Here is a 22,334-nt window from a genome sequence, read left to right as displayed (position 1 = left end):
TTTCTCTTAAAAGCGTCAACTTCTCTTTACCATTACATTGACACTCTTACTTTCATTTTAAGAGTAATCTGTTTTCCAGTGTCTCTATCAAAAGTAGATAAACAAAAGAAAAGCCCAACACAAAACAAAATAAAACCAACAATAAAAAAGAAACCCAAAGTAGTGTTTCAAGAAAAAGGAAGAAAATAAATATCAGAACCATTTTACACATCTACCTGTGGAAGAAAAGGGGCCACACTAAACCTGACTAGCTCAGGGGAGGCCTGTGTAGTGGCCTTACAAACTCAGAGACTTAAAGTAACCACGTAAGATGGTCTGAAATTAAAACTTTCTAACTAAAAGCAGTTTATGGTGGGTAGTCATGTCCTAGGCAGGTATGTTTTCTAACAAAGGTTAATCTTTACCTTAACTGAGCCTGTCCGTTGACTTTTTGCATCTATGCTAACAGACGTTTGGAATGTCAAATTTCCTTTTACCAGGGCCTCAAAGCACAGGCACAGCACCATGGGGAGACCACAAATCACCTTGTTGTTACTCTTATCATGTTAATTGTTGACTGTTAACTATGTTGTACCCCCCAGTGTAAGAAATATGTGTCTATCATTTTATCTTTTATCCAATCCCAGAGTTTTCCCCACTTTGCTTTCTCCCCCCTCCCTAATCTATCACCAGTGGACTTCATGTAACCCCCTTACACCTCCCCTTTTGATTGTGATATATAAAATAAGGTGCAAAACTGCCATTCTCCGGAGCATTTTCTCAATTCGTTGTGGTTTTGCTTCTCAGCAGTTGTCGTCAGTTTGCCTCAAATAAATTCACAAAAATTTTCCACAGGTTTGAATGTTTCTTATGTTGACATACCCCATCTGAACTCTGCAGGCATTTGCAAATTGCAACTCCTGAAATAAAGGATGGAAAAGCCTGTGATTAATAGATGCATTACAAGCTAGAAGAAGCAAAGTAGAGTGAAAGAAGCAGAGACTGGGTATAATATTGTATTAATTGCAGAACATGAAAGTGAAGAAGCCTCACGAACTGCTGCTGTTGGTATATGAATATATAACCAAACTGAGATAAGCTGAGGCTAGTAAATTTATGTTCTCAGGAATTAGAAATGGGCTACCAAAAGTAATCATATTAGCAAAGGGAACAGAGGCTAATTGGACACACAGGAAGCTAAAACAATGCAGAAATGAAGCTCTGATCAGTGGATTGAGAGTGGGCTTGCAAACCAAAGGGTTGCTGGTTTATTTCCCAGTCAGGGCACATGCCTGGGTTAAAAAAAAAGAGAGAGAGAAATGAGGCCGTGAGAGCCACAAGCAAGCAAAACTTATGACAAAGGTGAAGCCTTAAGTAAGCAGAGTCTTATAAATAAACTAAAAACATGAGGTAGGAAAATAAGATAAAGTAGACAGGCAAGTCAATACTTAATGGGAGAAATAAAACACAAAAGATACGCAGAAAGACAGAGTAGCAGTTATGTAAATAGCACTATCCTAAAATGAATGTCCATAAACTCCTGCCTCTGAGTTTTCCAGAGCTGTTCTGGAGCCCGGTACCATCCTTTAGGAGTATAACAATATTAAGGTCCCCTATATTTGGAATTTCATGTGATCTCGGTCACCATTATTCCCAAGTGGCCAGCCAGTAGCCTGTCATTATCTCACTGAATTTGTTTCTAGCAATCAGCAGTGCCCAACCAGACCCTGGTTGGCGTGGTTCAATGGATTGAGTGCAGGCCTGTGAACCAAGGGGCCACTGGTTGGATTTTCAGTCAGGGCACATGCTTGGGTTATGAGCCAGGTCCCCAGCAGGGGGCGCGTGAGAGGCAAACATTCAAGTTTCTGTCTCCTCCTCTCTCTAAAAATAAGTAAATAAAATCTTAAAAAAATATATATATATAAAAAAAAGCCCTGGCTGGTATAGCTCAGTGGATTGAGCGCAGGCTATGAACTAAAGCATCACAGGTTCAATTCCCTGTCAGAGCACATGCCTGGGTTGCAGGCCACGGCCCCCCAGCAACTGCAAATTGATGTTTCTCTCTCTTTCTCCCTCCCTTCCCTCTCTAGAAATAAATAAAAAAAATTTTAAAAATAAAGAAAATAGCTCTGGCTGGTGTGGCTCAATGGACTGAGCACTGGCCTGCGAACCAGAGTCCCTGGTTCGATTCCCAGCCAGGGCACATGCCTGGGCTGCAGGCCAGGTTCCCTTGTGCGAGGCATGCTAGAGGCAACCACACATTGCTGTTTCTCTCCCTTTCTATTTCCCTCCTTTCCTCTCCATCTAAAAATAAATAAATAAAATCTTTAAAAAACTTAAAAAATGGAAACAAATAAATTATCTTTTTTTAAAAAAAGAAGTGCCCAACCAGTAGTAAGAAGCATAACAGCCCCTCAGGAGAAATGCAATTTGGGAAACTGGCTATGATCTTGTACAGAATCTCCTTTATTTAAAAGATGTTGTACAAACACAATTGTGATATGAAATTTAGATTTCTTTACATTTATTCATTTATTTATTTATTTCTCACCCAACGATGTTTGCTGATTTTTAGAGAGAGGAAGGGAGGAACTGATTGGTTGCCTCCCATAGATGCCCCAACCAGGGATGGAACCTGAGACCTCTCAGTGCATGAGATGATACTCCAACCGAGTCACCCAGACAGAGCAAAATTTAGATTTTATGTACACTAGAGGTGACACTTTGAGAGACCTGGTAGATGCCGTTGTCTAGCTGTACAGAACTACAAGATGTTTAGCTGTAGAGAGCTAAACCAGAGATGTCTACTTTATTCAAGTAGACATGTCATAGTGTTGCCCATGCCCAGAAATTCTTCTAAAGGAAACTACTGCAAACAAGCTTGACTAAGAAAGCATTCTTGTGACTAACTATCCCTCCTCCAAATCTATGGTTGGTCAGATCAGAGGTAAGTAAGGATCAGAGGACAGACATCTGCAAGCTGGTCAATAGCCTATGACATGTCTTGACATGAACACTGTTCCCAAACAAGTATGAGGTAAGAAATTAGATTCAGCTTAAAATTGGGGGAAAACAGAGGAACAGAAATTCAGCATCTGAAATAAATGAATGCATACATTAATGAAAGAACATACCAGGAACAATTAAGATCAACTTGTTAGTAAGCACAGGAATCAGAAGCTAAAAATAAGCAGAAACAATCCATCAGCAATAGGATAAAGAACAGAAAATAAGGGAGCCAGCTAGTACCAGGAAGAGACTCATGGATATAAGGGAAGTAGGATTGTGTAGTTATCTGTGAAACTGTTACTTCCCAAAATAGTCAGGTATGATTCTTCTGGTTACCTTCTAGTTTTAGAGCAGTTAAACGATTCTGGATATACCTATGATAGCTGAGTTGTATTAGTCTAAAGCAGTTTGGGATCATACAAAGGGGAAGAAAGACATTTGCATTTAGCACTCAATAGGGGAAAATGCCCTAGATCAGCCAAATAGCAGCTACAACCTCTACAGTTTCAGGAAACTTAACAACCCAAGGCAATCAGACTCTCAATTTAATGACAACTGGGCAGCATGAAGAACAAGAGCTAAAGCACAAAGTCTGCAGACAGAGACATGTGGTAGAATAAATGCCATGTCCACACAGGTTGCAAACACTAAAGTTATGAATAAGAAAAAAACATAAGTATTCAGTAGCTAGGAGGTAGAGGAAGCCAAAGTATAAGAAAATTAGTTGGTAGCAGAGGCAACATATCAGGCAGAAAACCAGAGGAAAAAGGCTGAATCACATTAATGATACCACAACAGTCGAATTCTGTAAACAAGTTCTTTAATTGGATTGTTATTTTTGTATTTTTCCCATTACCATTTATCCCCCTTATACTCCATCCCCTCCTGTAGACTTCTTAAACTGATCCAAATGAGCCCATTTCTTGCAATAAAGTTGGGATTGCTAGGAAGATACTCTTGAAAAGGAATATAGGTGAAAAAGTGCTCTAAGAGGTTACAGGGGGAGATGAGAGGTACAAACATGAGGAAGCCCAGAATGACTAAGCAGAAACTATGACAGCAAAGGTTCTAAGAATAAAATGTCACAGATTAGGTATTGGCAAACTACAGCCCATGGGCCAAATCCAGCCACCATGTTTTTTTTATAAGCAGGGTATTATTGAAACACAGACACATTCTTCATTTATGTATTATCTATGGCTGTTTTCATGCTACAATGGCAGAAACCATATGGCCCACAAAAACTGACAAAGACTGCCCCCCCCCCCAAAACAAAAACTCACTTTTGAACAGCGAAACAAAATAGTAAAAAAAAAAAAAATCAAATAAAACAGAAAAATAAAATTTAAACCAGCAAATTTAGCTAACCTAATTCAAATCTTTGAAAAGTAGAAAATTTTATTCTAGGAATGTAAGGTAGGCTCATTATTAGGAAATCTGTTAAATATAACAAATACAACAAAAAGCTCAAAGAAAAAATTTACCTCCACATTCAACAATCACTTCCTTGACTAAGATACCCATTCCTTTATCCAGATCACATTTTGAGATTTCAATGGAAGGATTAATTCTTTCTAAATCTGAAAGATAAATTTAGAGTTTGACATGCAAATGATCAAAACTGCAGCACCCCCCCCCCCCTTAACTGTTAAAATAGTGATTTATATCCAAAGTAACTTTTATATTAGATTCACTTATGGGTAAAAGATATTTGCTGGTAAAGAAAGTAAACACTAGAGTGAATAATGTAAGTATAAGAACGAACAACAGAAATATAAAGACAAAGTCACTATGGTAAGGAAGAGGAACCTCAAAGGATGGTAATAACATGGCCCATAAAGATTCTCTCCCTCCTTCAAGACTCCAGCCAATGTCTACATAACTATTAGGTCATACACATAAAACACCAATCACAAGACACTTTCCTATCCTGATTTGAGTATAGCTGTGTTATTGTTATTGTATTACATGTAGTGTGAGTAAAACTCACCCTGAATATTTGCTTTAATGTATCATCTCAAGTATTTTTGTTCTGAAGTCTTTGGATATGTATACCAGAGAGTGGGGATCACGTGCTATGTCCCATGGGCTGAATCCAGGCTGCTGCCTGTTTTGGTAAATAAAGTTTTACTGGAACACAGTCCTGCCAATTTGTTTCCATATTGTCTATGATTCCCTTCATGCTTCAGAGCAGGGCAATGTATTAAAATTAGGTAAAGTCATATTTAGGAAACATAAGTTGTAACTTTTTGGATACTTGAGAATAGCTAAATGTTAAAATGGTTTTTCAGAAAAGGAATAAATTGGGAGAATCATATATGATGTATAAATAACTACAATGAAGCATATAAAACATAGTTCTTTCTGTACACATAAGCCCAATTTGTGAATAGGCTTTCTTGGTGAGCATAATATGAGTGGGAAAAAAATCAAAGGACAAATTGTGTACTCTTGAGTTTCACACTTTCTAAAGTTAGCTATAAATCCAAGCCCTACAGAAAAGAAAATGGGTTGGGAGTGGACAAGGATTTGTAGACACAGTACATTTAACCTATGCCAGGAGTTGGCAAACTTTCTGTGTAGGGGCAGATGGTAATAGTTCAGGTTCTATGGGTCATCTGGTCTTTGTTGCAACTACTCAACTGTACTGTAGCACAAAAGGTAGTGGTGGATAGTAAAGAATGAGCATGGTAGTTCCAACAAAAGTTTATTTACAGCCTTGGCTGGTGTGGCTTAGTGGACTGAGTGCTGGCCTGCAAACCAAAGGGTTGCCAGTCTGATTCCCAGTCAGGGCACATGCCTGGGTTGCAGGCCAGGTCCTCAGTAGGGGGTGTGCGAGAGGCAACCATGCACTGATGTTTATCTCCCTCTCTCCCTCCTTTCCCTTCCCTCTAAAAATAAATAAATAAATAAATAAATAAAATCTTTTTTAAAAGTTTATTTACAAAAACAAGCAGCTGGCATGTGGGGCATAGCTTGCCAATCCCTTGTCCATGCTAATTATCTGGACACTGTTACCTTACCAGCAATAACATTTATGAAAGTATTCATTGATAGGATTTGTTGCTGTTTTCCATATGATACGAACAAAGAGTAATTTTACCAGTACTTTCTGCTAACAGAATGCAATGTTTATGTGGAACTCTAGTCAGGATATGCTGATCTGCACAGCAGGCTACCTCAGCACCTGATGTACCTGAACCTGAATTAACATTCTGCAAGTGATGGGATTTTCAGTTGTAACTCCAATCCTCTTTTTTTTTAACTGAAAACTTTTTTTAAAGATTTTATTTATTTATTTTTAGAGAAGGAAGGGAGGGAGAAAGAGAGAGAGAGAGAGAAACACCAATGTGCGGTTGCTGGGGGCCGTGGCCTGCAACCCAGGCATGTGCCCTGAGTGGGAATCGAACCTGAGATGCTTTGGTTCGCAGCCCATGCTCAATCCACTGAGCTACGCCAGCCAGGGTTGTAACTCTAGTTCTTAATTCCTCTTCCTTTGGTGTAGAAAAAGCACAAAATGCTAGAAACTGTTTAACATAAACATCATGAAGGAGAGTGGGGTAATAATAATATAAAAGGTGAGAAAAGTAAACAAATGGTGAATGGCTGTGTGGAACAGAAATAAATGCTAGTCCATGCAAAGTGGTCATCTCTAAAAGTTAGAGGGACCTACACATCCCTTGCACCATCTGTCTTGTACAACTAATCTCCCTTTGAGAATGAACTCTTTTTTTTTAATACACATAATACTTCTTTTTTCATTTTTTAAGATTTTATTTGTTTATTTTTTTAGAGAGGGACGGGAGGGAGAGAGAGAGAGAGAGAAACATCAATGTGCGGTTGCTGGGGGTCATGGCCTGCAACCCAGGCATGTACCCTGACTGGGAATTGAACCTGCGACACTTTGGTTCGCAGCCCGCACTCAATCCACTGAGCTACGCCAGCCAGGGCAGAAATTTTCAACAGTTGTGTGTGGATGCTACATGACTAGCCTAAGGAGAAAGATAAGAAAAAAAAAATCAACAGATCTGCTGTCACAAAAGGGGATGGATAACAAGTATAGGAAAGTCCTAGGAAAAAAACAGGTTCAGTGAGCAAAAGCCACATTTATACAATCCATTTTGCCCCATACAGAGAGAGAGACAAGAGGACTTTTTGTAAACAGCATGCTAACATTCATATCTGTATACATGAACATTGCCATTTTAAAATACAGTGTGCTGGAGGACAGGGAATACAAGGATTGCCTTTGTATCAACTCCCTTCATATTCCAGGCTTCTCCTTAGGTAAAAGCCAATTTTTCTTTCATTTGAATTCCCTCTGTGGGCTAATCTACCTAATTCCATTGGTAGGAATTAGCCAAGTACTCCAGAATCTATAACAAGAACATTATGCTCAGAAGATACTATCTCAAGACCATTCTTATGAGAAAAAGTGACCTTTATTACTTCCATGAAAAATGGCATGGAGTGGTCTGGCCTTCAGGTATTAACTCTGGATGGAGGCACTACGAGCTTAAGATAGGAGTGGGTGGCCTCTGCTCCCAAGAAGGGCCATTTTATAGATGCTGCCTACTTTAATGATGGGACATTTCAGTACTCTCTGAAGCCTATTAGGGGTTAGAAGGAGGTTCCCTAAGGAGCCAAAAAAAGAATGCTAGTCCAATTGGTTTAACAGGAGTGCAATTCAGAAGGCCCTGCTGCCTCTGGAAATTACTAAGCCAAGGTGCCATATACTTGGCTGCCACTGAAACTATCAGCCTCTTGCTATGAGCTGACTTTTAATAAAATGTATGCAGCTCCATAGTCTGATAAAGAAAAACTCTCAACAAGTCTGCTTTGAAAGAAAAAATCCTCTCTTCAAGGGAAGTGTAATTAGTGTTGTGTTGACATTATTTGTGACACGCAGCTTATGCCTCCTAGTTTAGTGGGGACCATTTCAGTTTTTTCTGATACTCAGCAGGGGTGATCACAAACTTGGAAAGAATATAATCTACTCCAATTATTTTGAGAAAAATGTATTATAGAGTAAACTGCAGGCTTTAAAAGTATCGGCCCCCAGAAATGATATTTTTAAGAGACTCCCTGACAGAATTCAGGGCAAAGTCAGGCTTTCTTTCCCTAGTTACCTTAATCACTGAGGACCCCCTTTCCTGTTGCATGTTCATTCACATGGAAGATCTGGTGAACTCTCTGAAAATGCTTGTCAAAGATATCCTTTACAATTTAGCCTAGTGAAGGGTTACAAAAAGAAAAAAAAGATTACTTTCATCATCTATGACCCTCCTATATTCAAGGCTGGTAGTAAAGGGAAAATGGAGAAACTAGGGTAAAATTTCATTTACTATTGCAATAACAAAAATAAAGTACCTAGGAATAAATTTAAACAAGGAGGTAAAAGACCTGTACTCAGAAAACTACAGAACACTGAAGAAAGAAATCATGGATGACACAAATAAATGGAAGCATGTAGCCTCTTCATGGACTGGAAGAGTTAACATAATTAAAATGTCCATACTACTCAAAGAATCTATAGATTCAACTCAGTCCCTATTAAAGTACCAATGACATATTTCACTGATTTAGAATATATACTCCAAAAATTTATATGGAACCATAAATGACCCCAAATAGCCTCAGCAATCTTGAGAAAGAAGAACAAATGTGGAGGGATCACAATACCTGACCTCAAACTGTATTACAAGGCCACTGCAATCCAAACAGCCTGGTACTGGCATAAGAACAGACACATAGATCAATGGAATAGAATAGAGAACCCAGGAATAAACCCATGTCTCTATGGTCAATTAATATTCAAGGAAGGGAGCAGAAGCATAAAATGGAGTAAAAATAGCCTCTTCAATAAATGGTCTGGGGAAAACTGGACTGGTACATCCAAAAAAAAGAAAAAAGAAAAAAGAAACTAGACCACCAACTTACACCACACACCAGAATAAACTGAAAATGGATAAAAGACCTAAATATAAGTCATGATACCATAAAAGTCCTATAGGAAAACATAGGCAATAAAATTTCAGATATCCCACATAGCAATAATTTTGTCAATATATCTCCTACAGCAGGGGACATAAAGGAAAGAATAAATAAATGGGACTACATCAAACTAAAAAGCTTCTGCATGGCTAAAGAAAACATCATCAAAATGAAAAGGAGCCCTGACAGTGGATTGAGTACTGGCCTGTGAACCAAAGGGTCACTCGCCGGTTTGATTCCCAGTCAGGGCACATGCCTGGGTTGTGAGCCATGTCCCGGGTAGGGGGGCGCATGAGAGGCAGCCACACATTGATGTTTCTCTCCCTCTTTCTCCCTCCCTTCCCCTCTCTCTAAAAATAAATAAATAAATAAATAAATAAATAAATAAATAAATAAAAACAAAGTGAAAAGGGAACCAACTCTATGGAAGAACATATTTGCTAATGATTAATCAGACAAGGGTTTAATCTCCAAAATATATAAAGAACTCATACAACTGAACACCAGGAAAACAAAAAATCCAAGTAAGAAGTTGGCAAAGGACCTGAATAGACACTTTTCCAAGGAGGACATATAGGTGGCCTACAGACATATGAAAAGATACTCATTGCTAGCCATTAAAGAAATGTAAATTAAAACCACAATGAAGGCCCTGGCTGGCGTAGCTCAGTGGATCGAGCGTGGGCTGCAAACCAAAGTGTCGCAGGTTCAATTCCCAGTCAGGGTACATGCCTGGGTTGCAGGCTGTGGTTCCTAGCAACCGCACGTTGATGTTTCTCTCTCTCTCTCTCTCTTTCTCCCTCCCTTCCCTCTCTAAAAATAAATAAATTAAAAAAAAACCACAATGAGATATCAACTTACACCTGTCAGAACGGCTATCATTTAATAAAGCAACAAACAACAAGCACTGGTGAGGATATGGAGAAAAGGGAACCCTTGCACAGTGTTGGTGGGAATGAAGACTGGTGCAGCCACTGTGGAAAACAGTATTGATTTTTCTCAAAAATTAAAAATGGTTATACCCTATGAATCCCAAAACATCAGTTTAGAAGAACCTATGCACCCCAAAGTTCACAGCACAATTTACAATAGGCAAGTGCTGGAAACAGACTAAGTGCCCATCAGCATATGAGTGGATTAAAAAACAGCAGTACTTTTACACAATGGAGTATGCAGCAGAAAGAAAGAACTCCTGCCTTTTGCAACAGCATGGATGGAACTAGAAAGCATTATGTTAAGTGAAATAAGCTATTTGGTGAAAGTCGAATACCATATGACCTCACTTACAAGAGGAATCTAATGAACAAAGTAAACTAATGAGCAAAACAGAACCAAAGACATAGAAGCATGAAACAGATTGACAGCAGTCAAATGGGGGGGGGGGGGGGATAATGGTGGAAAGAAGGGGAAAGGACTAGTCAAAGAACATATATGAATGACCCATGGACATGGACTGTGAGAACAGTGGGTGTGCTGGGCAGAGGAGGTTAAAGGGGGAAAAACTGGGACAAGTGTAATAGAATAACAATAAAAAGGGGGGGAATGGGGAGGGGGGAAATGCAAGGTGTTATAGCCCAACCCAACTATTTTTAATGCAACTTTCACACCAGAATGAAAAAATTTCTCCTAACAGTTATAATACATTATGCATTTACTTGTTATTAATTTCTTTGTCTACTCTCACAAGAATGAAAGTTCCATGATGGCAGAAATTTGTTAATATCTAGAACAGTCTCTGACACTTAGTACGCATTTAATAACTGTCTGTTGAAGGAAGGGGACAAGTGTTGCATTATGATCATCTCTTCTTCTACCAGTACCTGGACAACCCCACCCAGACCACCAACTTACCAAAGGCTTCCCAACTGCCTCACAAGAACATCCAAAGCAATGTTGATTCACTGTGGCTTGCTGGAACTCACTGAACAGAAAGCCTCAGTATTAGTGACAGGTAGGCTTTAGTGTTGCTCTTGACCAATGACAAGTTCTGGCTGCCTAGGAGTCTGCATTTTTAACAAACACTCCAGGTGATTTTATGCACAATAAAGTTTTACACCATGGAAATTTCCTTCATCAGTGGAGCACAATTTCAGAGGCTATTATAAAAATATTTTAGTGTGGAATAAAAATGTTTCTGTCTCACATGGCCTTCCTGGACTTGGATGTAGTCTAGAGAAAGTACAGTACTGGTTTAGATTCAAATCCATTTTCTATACCAACTAGCTATAATGTTGGGAAAGACATCCAATTGTCCTATCTGTAAAAAATGGGAGAATGAGAAAAGGAGAGATTAGGCTGATTACTTTCATGTGTAGTTTGAATATTTTAAGACCTTTTTTCATATCATAATAGAAAAACATCAGGTGTTTAATCACCTAGTGGTTATTAAGACTACCTTTCCTGCTCTTTCTGACTAAGTTGGCAAGCCCACCAAAGCCACTGACCACTTACCAAGGCTTCAGAATGGTTTGACAGCCACATACAAGATGCTGATTTGAGCCTCTCCTAATTCTCTAGTAACCTCACTGGGGCAGGCAGGGCTCAATATACTTCTTCACCAGTGGCATGGGTTTTGATTGCATTTACTGTCACCTGTAAGATTGGGAGAAGGAAGAAGAAAACATGTAAGACAGATAGTCAAGGTTTGAAACCTTGTTTTAATTTTACTTTTACCACATTAGTCAAGTCATCCAGCCCACACCATGAACCTTAGATTTCACTTGTACTAAGCATTATTATTAGCATCACAAATATGTTCTTTATCTGACAAAGGCTGCTACCCTGTGTATAATTATTTAATAAGGATTTTTGTCTCCATTTTAAATAAGATAGAACTTTCATAACTTGGGTACAGAGTCACCAAGGACCTGTATAAAAGTGTTAGAACTCAGATGTGAACTCCGATGGTGACCTTTTTAGCTGCCTGCAAGTCCTTCCCTCTTTAGATCTCAATATTCCTGTGTTTGAATACAGGTAAACCTGATTTCTTACAGGTCCTTCTATGTATGCCAGGCAGTTATGACCTTTTGTCCTGTACTCCCAAATAAAAAAGCCCTGTAAAAATTAATGAAACTTCAATCTAATAATCAGATGTCATTTGGTTCACACTGATGAAAAAAGGTAATAAAACCCTCAGCTCTGTACCAACGCCTGTTATTTACAATCTCAACTCCCACCAGGACTCACCTTACCCATATATGAAAAGGAAATGAACATATCGTTTCCCCTATTAGTTGCATGCATTACAAAAAGAATCACAAGGAGCTATATATAGGCCCTTGGCTAGTCCTTTATCTCCAAGACTCAAACACTAGAAGGAATAAGGCTCTGAGACATGAGAGTTACACAAGATAAGCCAAAGACAACCCCAAAGGGTGCTTCTTTGTAAAGAAGCACCTATTATTGCCTGTAGGTTTCCCAGTTCCTAACTGCTTAGCATGAAAAGCAACCCAGGATTCTGGCAATTCAGCAATGGCCCAAACAAAGCCCAGGCTATTAATTATTATCATTAGATGCTGGCAGCATCAGCTAGTGCAACTAGGTTTCCTGTACTCAGTGAAAGGTAGGCAAACCTTAAATCCTAGAAAAAAAATTTCTCAGGGCTTATTTTTAACTATTTTACCCACCACCAGCAGAAAAGCATGTCCTTTTGTCTACTCATGATCAGGAGACCCCAGCAAAAAGCTCTCCTACTACAGATTTGTGCTGCCAAAAGTGTGTGTGAGTGTGTGTGTGGGGGGGGGGGCAGGTGACCAGGAACAGGAGCCTTGATGGATTTGAGCCATCTCTTTTTTTATTAAATATTTTGTTTATTTTATTTTTAGAGAGAGGGAAAGGAAAGGAGAGAGGGCGAGAAACCTCAATGTGTGGTTGCCTCTTGCATGCCCCCTACTGGGGAGCTGGCCCCACAACCCAGGCATGTGCGCTGACTGGGAATCGAACCTGCGACCCTTTGCTTTGCAGGCCCACACTCAATCCACTGAGCTACACGAGTCAGGTGAGCCATCTCTTTATTGGATAAAGTAAAGCAGCCATTACTAGAGCAAGATCTGCATGCCCACAAGCATCTGCTGCCACTAGCAATTAAAGGAATGTGTAGAGGGTCTAATTGGGAAATAAATGGTAAGCGTAAACTCTAATACATGAAAATGCCTGCACTAAGGACCAAGAATAGAGTAGTTGATACTTAGTACATTCCTCTCAAGACAGAAATCTTATTCCCACCACTCCCTTCTCCTACACCACCCAGCTCTTTTCCAAACTAAATTGCCCCAGTTTCTAGCCCCCTCACCACCCCATTTATTTTACTTTTGTTCAAGTCAACAAAGTTCAAAATGGAAATAGTTTCAATGTTTGCCTAATTTTGAAAGTCATTAAAGGCACATTTTGGTTCACAGGCCAGTACTCAATCCACTGAGCCATACAGGCACCTTTTTTTAAAAGATTACAGAAATACATTAAAAGATAGAAAGTAAAAATCCCAGAATCCCAGAAAGTTTAACACTTAGGGCATTTTCTCCTAATTACTTTCATGTGCATATACAAACATGAATTTTTTTTTCACAAAACTTAGATGAAACCATACTACTGTTCTGTAGCCTTTTTAAAAATATACTGCCTATGTCTTTGCTCATGTGATGTTTTAAATATAATAATGTATTTTATGAATGTAAGCATTTACTACTAAGAGAACTACAAGGATGAGTAAAATAGGGCTTTTGCCCTTGAGCTTAAATGAAAGGATGGATATAGACACAAAAAGGTAATATTCACCATTATTATAAAGATAAATAACATTTCAGTTTGTGGTGCTTCCTAATCAACTGTACAGTTACTTTTAACAGAAAAGGTCCAAAAGAATATTATTACATAGTAGTCTAAATTAAAAATCTATTTGCTGCCATGGCTGGTGTGGCTCAGTGGAGTGAGTGCCAGCCTACAAACCAAGGGGTCATTGGTTCAGTTCCCAGTCAGGGCGCATGCATGGGTTGTGGGCCAGGTCCCCAGTTGGGGGCTCAGGAGAGGCAAGCACACACTGATGTTTCTGTCCCTCTCTTTCTCCCTTCCTTCCTCTTTCTGAAAATAAACAAATAAAATCTTTTTTTAAAAAATGTATTTGCTAAAAGTCCAAGGGGCTGTGTTAATGCTGAGTATCACCTCAGTTGGCATTTGATGTGAATTCATTGTAAAGAACCATGTGGAAGCCACTCAGAGAACCACCTGCCCCATAAGCCAGTGAAGTGAATGAAGTATAGGGCAGTACATTGTTGGAAGGATTCATTGATACTGTACCAGTTCTTCCATCTTTTCTTCTCCTACTATTTCCAGTAAACAACAACGAGCTGCAACCATTTTCTTTCAGAAACAAAATGGCTTCTGCCCCTGGGACTCATTTCCAAGCAGATCTGCTTATACATAATTATGCTACAGTGGTATCCATGCCAACTTGGAAAATACAGATAAGAATCAAAAGGAACTATTTTTTCAGCACCATGATGGGTCAGATACAGATAAGATCCTAATGGATGACAAAACAACTATTTTAAAAACATAGGCAACAAAGATGAATGAGTATGCAACAATGTAAATGAAGCAAAATGTTATTTCTATCATCTAGGTGGTTGGTATGTGGGTTTTAACTGTACAATTATTTCAAAATATTTGTATGCATGTTTGAAATTTTGCATATTGAAAGGCTGTGGAAAATCAAGTAAGCAGCTTCAAAAATAATGTTATAAGGCCTTTCCCTCCATTTTACTTCTATAATAACACTATCTGATTGTTGGGAACTGCCCTGCCTGGTTTCAGAAGCTGTAACTGCCGCCAAGGCTAAGGCTGAGGGAGCAACCTTGGACTGTAAGCCACTAAGGAGACAAAAGCGTATCTCCGTGGCAGGAGCATGGCTTCTGTTCCTTTTACTTCACCATGCCTGGCCCCCAATGCTTGATCGGTTAGCCAAGATGGGCAAGATTCCCCAAAGGGGGGAATGACCTAAGGCAGGCACGGTCAAGTGGGAGGCCCCCAGGGAAGGACCTTGGGGGCTACAGCAAAAGGGGGTGATGGACCCTCGCCCCTCGGCTTTGACAAAGCCTGAGTCCTCATTCTGTCTGCAAGAAGTCTCCTAATCTTTTGGCTGCCTTACTTCCCCTGCCTGATTTAAGCCTGAAACAATGACAGAGGGTGGTGCAGCCCTGTGCTGGAAAGGGCGGGTTCCTCAGGCAATCGGGCCTAAGAAAGAATATGTAAAATCCTGTGAAACCTGCTTTGTTTAGAATGCTTTCAATTAAATGATAAGGGTCCAAGCAAGAAGTGAGTTTGTTCCTCAAAGTTTTATAGTTCTTTAGCTATCTGACCCTGACTCAAAACAGGCCCTCAGAGTTCTTTGTTATCTATTGTTTGATCCTTACTGCCTGACAATAATTAATGAGCTTTACCTGTATTCCTGTGCCAATGAACCCAATAAAAGCTCATTGAGGAACAGGCTCCTGGTCCTTCTCCTTTGAGAGATCACCACCTTTCCTCCCCAAGCAGATCATGTCTTGGTAGACTTACTCTCATCTGTGACTGCCAGGGGGCCCTGTGGGTGGAGCCCCCCTACGTCAGATATTTTCTCCATTTTGTTTTTTTAGATCTAACTTTCTTGCACTGGACTTGGAGCCCTCCAACTTTTTAATGAAGTGAAATGAATCACAATATGCTCACAGGCAGGTTACCAAGACAATGTGTGGTAGGTTAGGGAGGGTTAGAGGGGAGAACCCCAAACTCTTGGAAGTCCAGGCTCACTACCTGTGTAAGCCTAAATAAGTGATTATTTCAGAAACCCTATTTATTCATTTAAAAAATGAGCATTCAGATTCTCTAAATATTTGCCTCATTCTACTTTTCTGCCTTATCACATTAACTCCTTATTTTCTACAATATATTCTATTTTTTAAAGATTTTATTTATTTATTTTTAGAGAGAAGGGAAGGGAGGGAGAAAAAAAGGGAGAGAAATATCAATGTGTGGTTGCCTCTCATGTGGCTCCCACTGGGAACCTGGCCTGTAACCCAGGCATGTGCTCTGACTGGGAATTGAACCAGAGACCCTTTGGTTCATAGCTCTTGCTCAATCCACTGAGCTACGCCAGCCAGGGCTCTACAATATATTCTCATTGCAAAGAGCTGTTTAAGAAGGAGAGTAAAGGATAAAGCACCAAGGCATGTGCTTCAAGTTAGGATATAACAAAAGGGATTTCTACAGTTGAGCCTTAAAACTTGTAGTTGAAGTACACAGTACAACCGACTGACAATACAACCCTGCGTGAGGCGTTATAATCTCCTACTTTGAAGTGTTTACTAGCTGGAAACTCTGTAAAATAGGAAAAAGACTTGTCATAAGCAATAATGAGTGAGGTAAATAAATGAGTTTCTAAGATGCTAAAAATATCATGGTGAATGGAGGGGGAATGAAACCATCACTGTAGAGTGATTATCAAAAACAAGGTAGGCAATCTTTTTCTGCAAAGGGCCAGGCCTCGTGGAACAGCATGTCTGATGTAGCTATTCAACTCTGCTGTTGTTAACCAATGAGGCCACAGACAGAATAACAAATGAGCATGGTTGTGTTCCAATAGAACTTTATTGCAAAACCAAGCAGCCCATGAGCTGTATTTACCCACCCCTGATCTAGAATGTAGAGCCCAACCTAGGAACACCATTTGGAAGATGACTTGAGGAGAAGTGAAAAGGGGATAAGCCTACAACTAGGAACCATTTAGCAAATACTGGGCAGTGAGAATGAGGCTCCCAATCTGCCAGCTATCACTCAAGTCCCACCAAGGAAGAGACTGTCAGCAGTAACTGTAGCAACATATGTAAATGCCAAGGACTGAAATCCAACCACAAGAATAGCTTTATTTCAGGAGAAACTCTTGAGAATATATATATATATATATATATATATATTCTTTCTTTGTAGATATATATATATCTACAAAGAAAGAGTAAGTTTCTGATCACATGCATTTTGAAAAAAGAGTTGATAGTGCAGAGCTTGTGGAGATCACCTTAGTGGGCACACAAAAAATGTTTGTTGATGAGTTATTCATTTATTCATCCAATGAACATTTCTGAGGCTTACTAATGTACCAGGCTAGATTTTGGAGAAGAAGACACTGTCTTCCCTCAAGGACCTCACAGTCTGTTAATGTAGGAAGGGGAAGAGGAAAATACACAATTACAATACAACCAGGTAAGTGCTGTAACAATTGGATTACAATGGCTGATAGAAAATTTCTTTCCAGGAGGTGCTGCTCCATGCTACTGCTGGCTATAACATTAAGAGAGAAGGGAGGAACAAATTGTAGAAATCAAAGATTATATGCTTTTAGGCTACTTCAAAAATCCAGGCTCTTCCAAACTGCTGATCAAAGATGAATTTGGGAACTAGACACTGGCATGATGTAAAATGGGACTCCCATGCTTAAGATGGGAACAGACTTCAGTGCTTCCTCTACAATACAAGCTTTACTCTTATTGTTCCATCTCATTTAGCTTAATATAGATCTGCCAGCCACCTCACCACACACATAAGCCTGACTTAACCTCTGTAAGTAGCAAAATGCTGAAAATGGGAGTTTACAACCTACTGGATTAACCCAGTGTAAGTGGATAGTAAAAAAGCAGTAAGTAACAGCTTGCCTGGTACCTTTAAATCCAATAATCTCTTCACTGAAAAAAATTTAAATTAGAATGTTATTAAGTACAAAAGCGATAGTAAAATATAGCTCATGGCATGGGAATAGGGAATAATAATTTAAAAAGTTACTTAATAAATATAATTAAACAGACTCCCGATAAAGTCACTACACTGGTCTTGCCTACATTGTTCCATTCTGCCAATTGTCACCTCACACTGACAATGCTTTCTTGGGTGTTGCAGTTTGTTCCTATTAGCAGTTTATATTGCCAAAGACCTTAGTGTTATCTATAAAAGTGGACACTACACTACACCCATATCCTCCTCCAGATCACTCATAAACATTCAAAATAAGATCCGTTCCTGAATGGATGGGAAGATGGCACTACTGTTTTGTGTCTTGTCTAATTTTGTATATTAGGGACAAAATGTTGCCATGTCTTCTCCCCCCACCCATAGCCAGGGAGCACCACTGATATGCAGAACTCAAGAATGCTTTCCTTCTAGATAAAAATAAATAAAAATAAAAATAAACATTTTTATCTGGGGGGTGAGCTGGGATGGGGGTAAAAGGCAGAAAACTGTACTTGAACAACAATTAAAATAAAAAATTTAAAAAATAAATGGCTATCTACTTAAATAACAGACAAATGTTATCTTAGATTGGCTACCAAGAATCTGATGTGTACTCCAGTCAGCAGTGGTCTTTGGAATCACAAATCTTTCTTCAGACTCAATGTATGCCAGGAGCTTACGTGCAACAATGACATTTGTCATTTGCAACAAATGAGAAGGGGTAATACATCCTAAAACAGAGCACATAATATAGAGTTCTTACAAACAAATAACATTCAGACTCAAATTGAATAGTTCACAAAAGGAAATGAGCTAATAAATAACACCTGTGAGTCCAGCCTCACCAATAACTAATAAGAGAAATGTATTATAAAACACACCAGTTTTGTACATATAAATTAGCAAACAACAAAAAAAATTTAAGAACCTAAATTACTGAGTAAAAAAAATTGGACATAATTTTTTGGAACACTACTGTGTCAAATCCTTATAATGTTCAAACTTTTTGATGAACAATTCTAAATCTGAAACTATATTCTATAAATAACTTGAAATAGATAAACAATAAAAACTAAATGAAAAGGCATTAATTATATAATTCAAACTTCTGAAATTCTTGAAATACTTCCATACAATAAAATATAAAACCATTAAATTACAATTACAAAGAATGTTTAATATGAAGAAATGCATGTTATAATGTTAAACACAAAATACAATATAAATAGTACAAATATATAAGCAACTGTAAAAAATGAAGAGAGAATGAAAAGAAGTGAATACATTTATTAACACTGGTTATCTCTGGGTAGTAAAATTATGGATTTTCCCCCATACTTGATGGTTACTCTCAGAGGGAGCTGTAATGAATATTTACCAAGTTTCTAGATTGAGTGAACTATTTAAGCATAAACAGAAGAAAAATCACAAAAGACAGAGAAATTTAACCTCATGATTTAAAGGCAGCAAATAACCTATTGTATATATTTATAACATTACAGAAATCTGAATAGATAGCCTTTATTTACAGAATACATTCAAATAGATAATAACAACAAACGCTAAACTAAAACTCCTACATAAAAATCAGACACGAGGTACCATCACATGAAAGAAAATGAAACTGTTAAATATATGCAGGGAAAAAGAATACAAAGTCATTAGTAAGCAGTGAAATGCAAAATTAAAATAATACTGTTTTTACCCATAAAAATATTTTTTAAAAAAACCAAACACTACTCAATGCTTGTGTGAGTAAAAATTGGTACAATCTTTTGTGGAAGGAATGTGGCAATACATGCTGAGTGTTAAAAATGTTCATACCCTTTGATGTAGTAATTCCAATTTGGTATCTATCCTAACCAAGTAATAAAAGAAATGCAGGTATTTTCAGTCTTTTAGTATATGAAAAAATGCAACAACCTTTTCTTTATTATTAGACATTTGTATTAACACACCAAAATATTACTAATGGGGTAACAAAAATCTCTACTGCAGCAAGTGACTGGTTGTCTCAAAGCATTAGACCAGCTCTCAAATCAGACAAAACAAGGAGGGTGTGTCTAGCCTGCCACAGTCGGCCATTTTAAACCTTCTGCAGAACAAAAAAAGCACAGATGACAAGGGTAGATAAGGATGGCCACCCCACTAGGCTCCAAATCAACAACTCCTTTATGTAAAGCCTTGGACAAATTACTTAATCCATGTCCCTCAAATCTGTCATTTATAAAAGATGAACAATGGTGCTGCAACTTCATAAGATTGTTGAGAGTACTACTTGAGTTAAGGAATGTGTAAAAGCACACAGACCAGTAATCTGACATAGTCTAAGTGTAATTATTACTATAGATAGGGAAACAGGACCAGAGAATGAAAAGGAAAAGCATGAGAGCACAGCTAGGATCACTGGAAAAGACCTGTCTCCTCAGTTTTAAATCCTGTGCCCTTTCTACTACATATCTAAGTGATGCATCATCTTTTAGCAATTAACAATAGATCCTCAATGACACCTCTCTGAGAGATATGACAGTACAGCTGCCTTAAAAAAACATCATCCCCCTCCTAGACAAAACCATGCTCAAAGTTCTACAGAAAAAAAGAATTTAGAGAAAAGGGTGTGAGCCCAGGTCACCCTCATATCCCTGATTACCATTTGCCCAAATCCTAGGTTTAAAGCAAAGTGCAAGAAGCATTTGGAAGTATAGCCAAAGTCCTCACCCCAATAGCGTCAAAGCATACGAAATCAAGGGCTGCTGACAGCATAACAGTAGATTCTCACTATACTGCAACTACTGTATTCTATTACTCTGAACACAGTATGGATAAAAGTGTCCAGAGACAGTACAGCAGCCCAAGATGTACAAGTCCGACAGAGAGCACCCCCATATATGTACTGCCTGCAAGTGGCCGGTCTCCTGAAAATGCTCTGGTTTCACGCATTTTCTACACACACAGCCAGCTGCCGCATGCAACCTTCTAGAGTCAGCATTGCCTCCGCATTTTTAAACCCACAGTATCAATAGGGCAGTGACAGGCTAAGATTCTGGGTTAATTTTTGCTGGGTGTGGCCACAGCCCAGAGGAACTCTAACTCAGACTACTCTCTTCATTCATTTATAAATGTACATCTGCTTCTCTGCAAGTCTTGCTGCCCCATGATGGCCAAAGATAACTTACCTCCCAGCTCGCCATTTTGTACTCTTATTTACGCAAACGCAGCTTGCCTCCCATTCCTCATTTGTTCAGAAATATGCTTGCATGCCTCTCTGTTACCATTAAATTCAACTGTCCATGTTCTCTCAAATAGGCGTTCACACCCTCATGCTCCCTCTGAAAAGCGACTGCCAACTACTACTAACTTTGCTGTCTTAAACACACCTTTGACCCTCTCCTGCTCTAAGTCTTGCATCTGTGTCCCCTCTCTTGTCAGGCTGCCTCAAATATCCCGGTCCGCTGCCTCACCTCCTCGAGCCTGTCAAATACATGTGCAACACCCCCAACTTTTCGTATTCTTTATCTTCCCATCTCCGCTACATACATATATGCCTATATACATATGCCTGGTGATTATCTGGACGTGTTTCTCGCCACATTTGTGCCCCAGAGCTCAAGGAGAACCACTCTTCCCTATCCTGGATAGGTGAGTTAAACTAGGGAAGTGGAATGTGGAAAAGATAGCATTCCAGGTGACTCGAGCATGACAAATCTACATGGAATCCTAGATGGAATCCGCCAAGACCCTGAGGGAGAAGCTAGAATACTCTCCGACTGTGAAATAAGACACACCACTCTCAACAAAGGCAAAGAAAGCTCTCATAATCAGATGAGCTTAGTCCTAAAACCCAGTCCTTTAAATACATCTGCTATATATGAGGAACTCCAAAAATTCTAAACAGAGAATATTATGAAAAACACCGATGCTCGGGTGCCTCGATCCTGGTTAGAGGAAAGGAGTCTGTATTCCTTTCAAAACGGTAAGTACACATTCAGCTCCCTTCTGTAGTCTGAGGCCCATACTCTCCCCCATTTTTCCCTCTCGTGAATAGAGAGAACACATACAATTAAAGATCTCCTGACCCGAGTTCTCTCCGCCCTCCATGTTCTTCCCTCCTGTCGATCCTTTACCTAGTGGCTGCATCGAGTATCGTAGAATGAATTTTTGGTACTTGCCATCCCAAGACGGGGAAGAGGGAGCGGCGTTACAGACTTCGCAGTGCCAGAGTGGCAGCAGCGGGCCAAGGTAGTAGTGGACAGCAGCACAGACCTGCAGCAGATCCTGCATCCGCTGCGCTGCTGGCATGAAAGGGCTGCCTCCGCGGAGTCACCGCAGTGTGCTCCCAGCGCATGCGCTGTGCACGCCCTCTTCTCCACACCCCCACCCACCTCTGGCTCTTCCAGGTTAACGTTCAGGCCTTCTTCGCCTCTTCCTCAGTGCTCAGGTCCCTAGCCCATCCTGCTTCTTTCACCTTTCCTCCTTTTGGTCACACTGGTCTGTATTACCATTCCTCCTTTAGCCCATCCTTCCTTCGTCAGTTCCTCTCCCATTCTTCTTAGCCCACTATTTCATTGCCCAGTCTCCTTGTTGACTGTTATTATTCA

The 22,334-nt window shown here is 39.4% G+C and overlaps 1 long non-coding RNA gene across 5 annotated transcripts; it reads right to left on the bottom strand.

Moving 5' to 3' along the window:
- Window positions 1-427: 427 nt before the first annotated feature.
- On the bottom strand, window positions 428-22,334 carry LOC118498590. 5 transcript variants are annotated; one of them, XR_004901080.1, is made up of 9 exons: window positions 21,861-22,334; window positions 17,030-17,163; window positions 15,685-15,768; window positions 11,894-12,036; window positions 11,434-11,574; window positions 10,834-10,903; window positions 8,118-8,219; window positions 4,473-4,568; window positions 428-899 (listed from the first exon to the last, which is right to left on the bottom strand). It is a non-coding gene; the product is annotated as an uncharacterized LOC118498590 (long non-coding RNA). The 5 variants fall into 5 exon arrangements; XR_004901081.1 differs by lacking the exons at window positions 11,894-12,036; window positions 15,685-15,768; window positions 17,030-17,163 and adding an exon at window positions 17,212-17,292 and having other exon boundaries at window positions 21,861-22,326; XR_004901079.1 differs by lacking the exons at window positions 11,894-12,036; window positions 15,685-15,768; window positions 17,030-17,163 and having other exon boundaries at window positions 21,861-22,321.

Source organism: Phyllostomus discolor, chromosome X, assembly GCF_004126475.2.
Source record: "Phyllostomus discolor isolate MPI-MPIP mPhyDis1 chromosome X, mPhyDis1.pri.v3, whole genome shotgun sequence".
In the NCBI taxonomy this organism is placed as follows: domain Eukaryota; kingdom Metazoa; phylum Chordata; class Mammalia; order Chiroptera; family Phyllostomidae; genus Phyllostomus; species Phyllostomus discolor.
The sequence above is the reverse complement of the archived record's forward strand: the minus strand, read 5'-3'. Positions and strand labels throughout refer to the sequence as shown.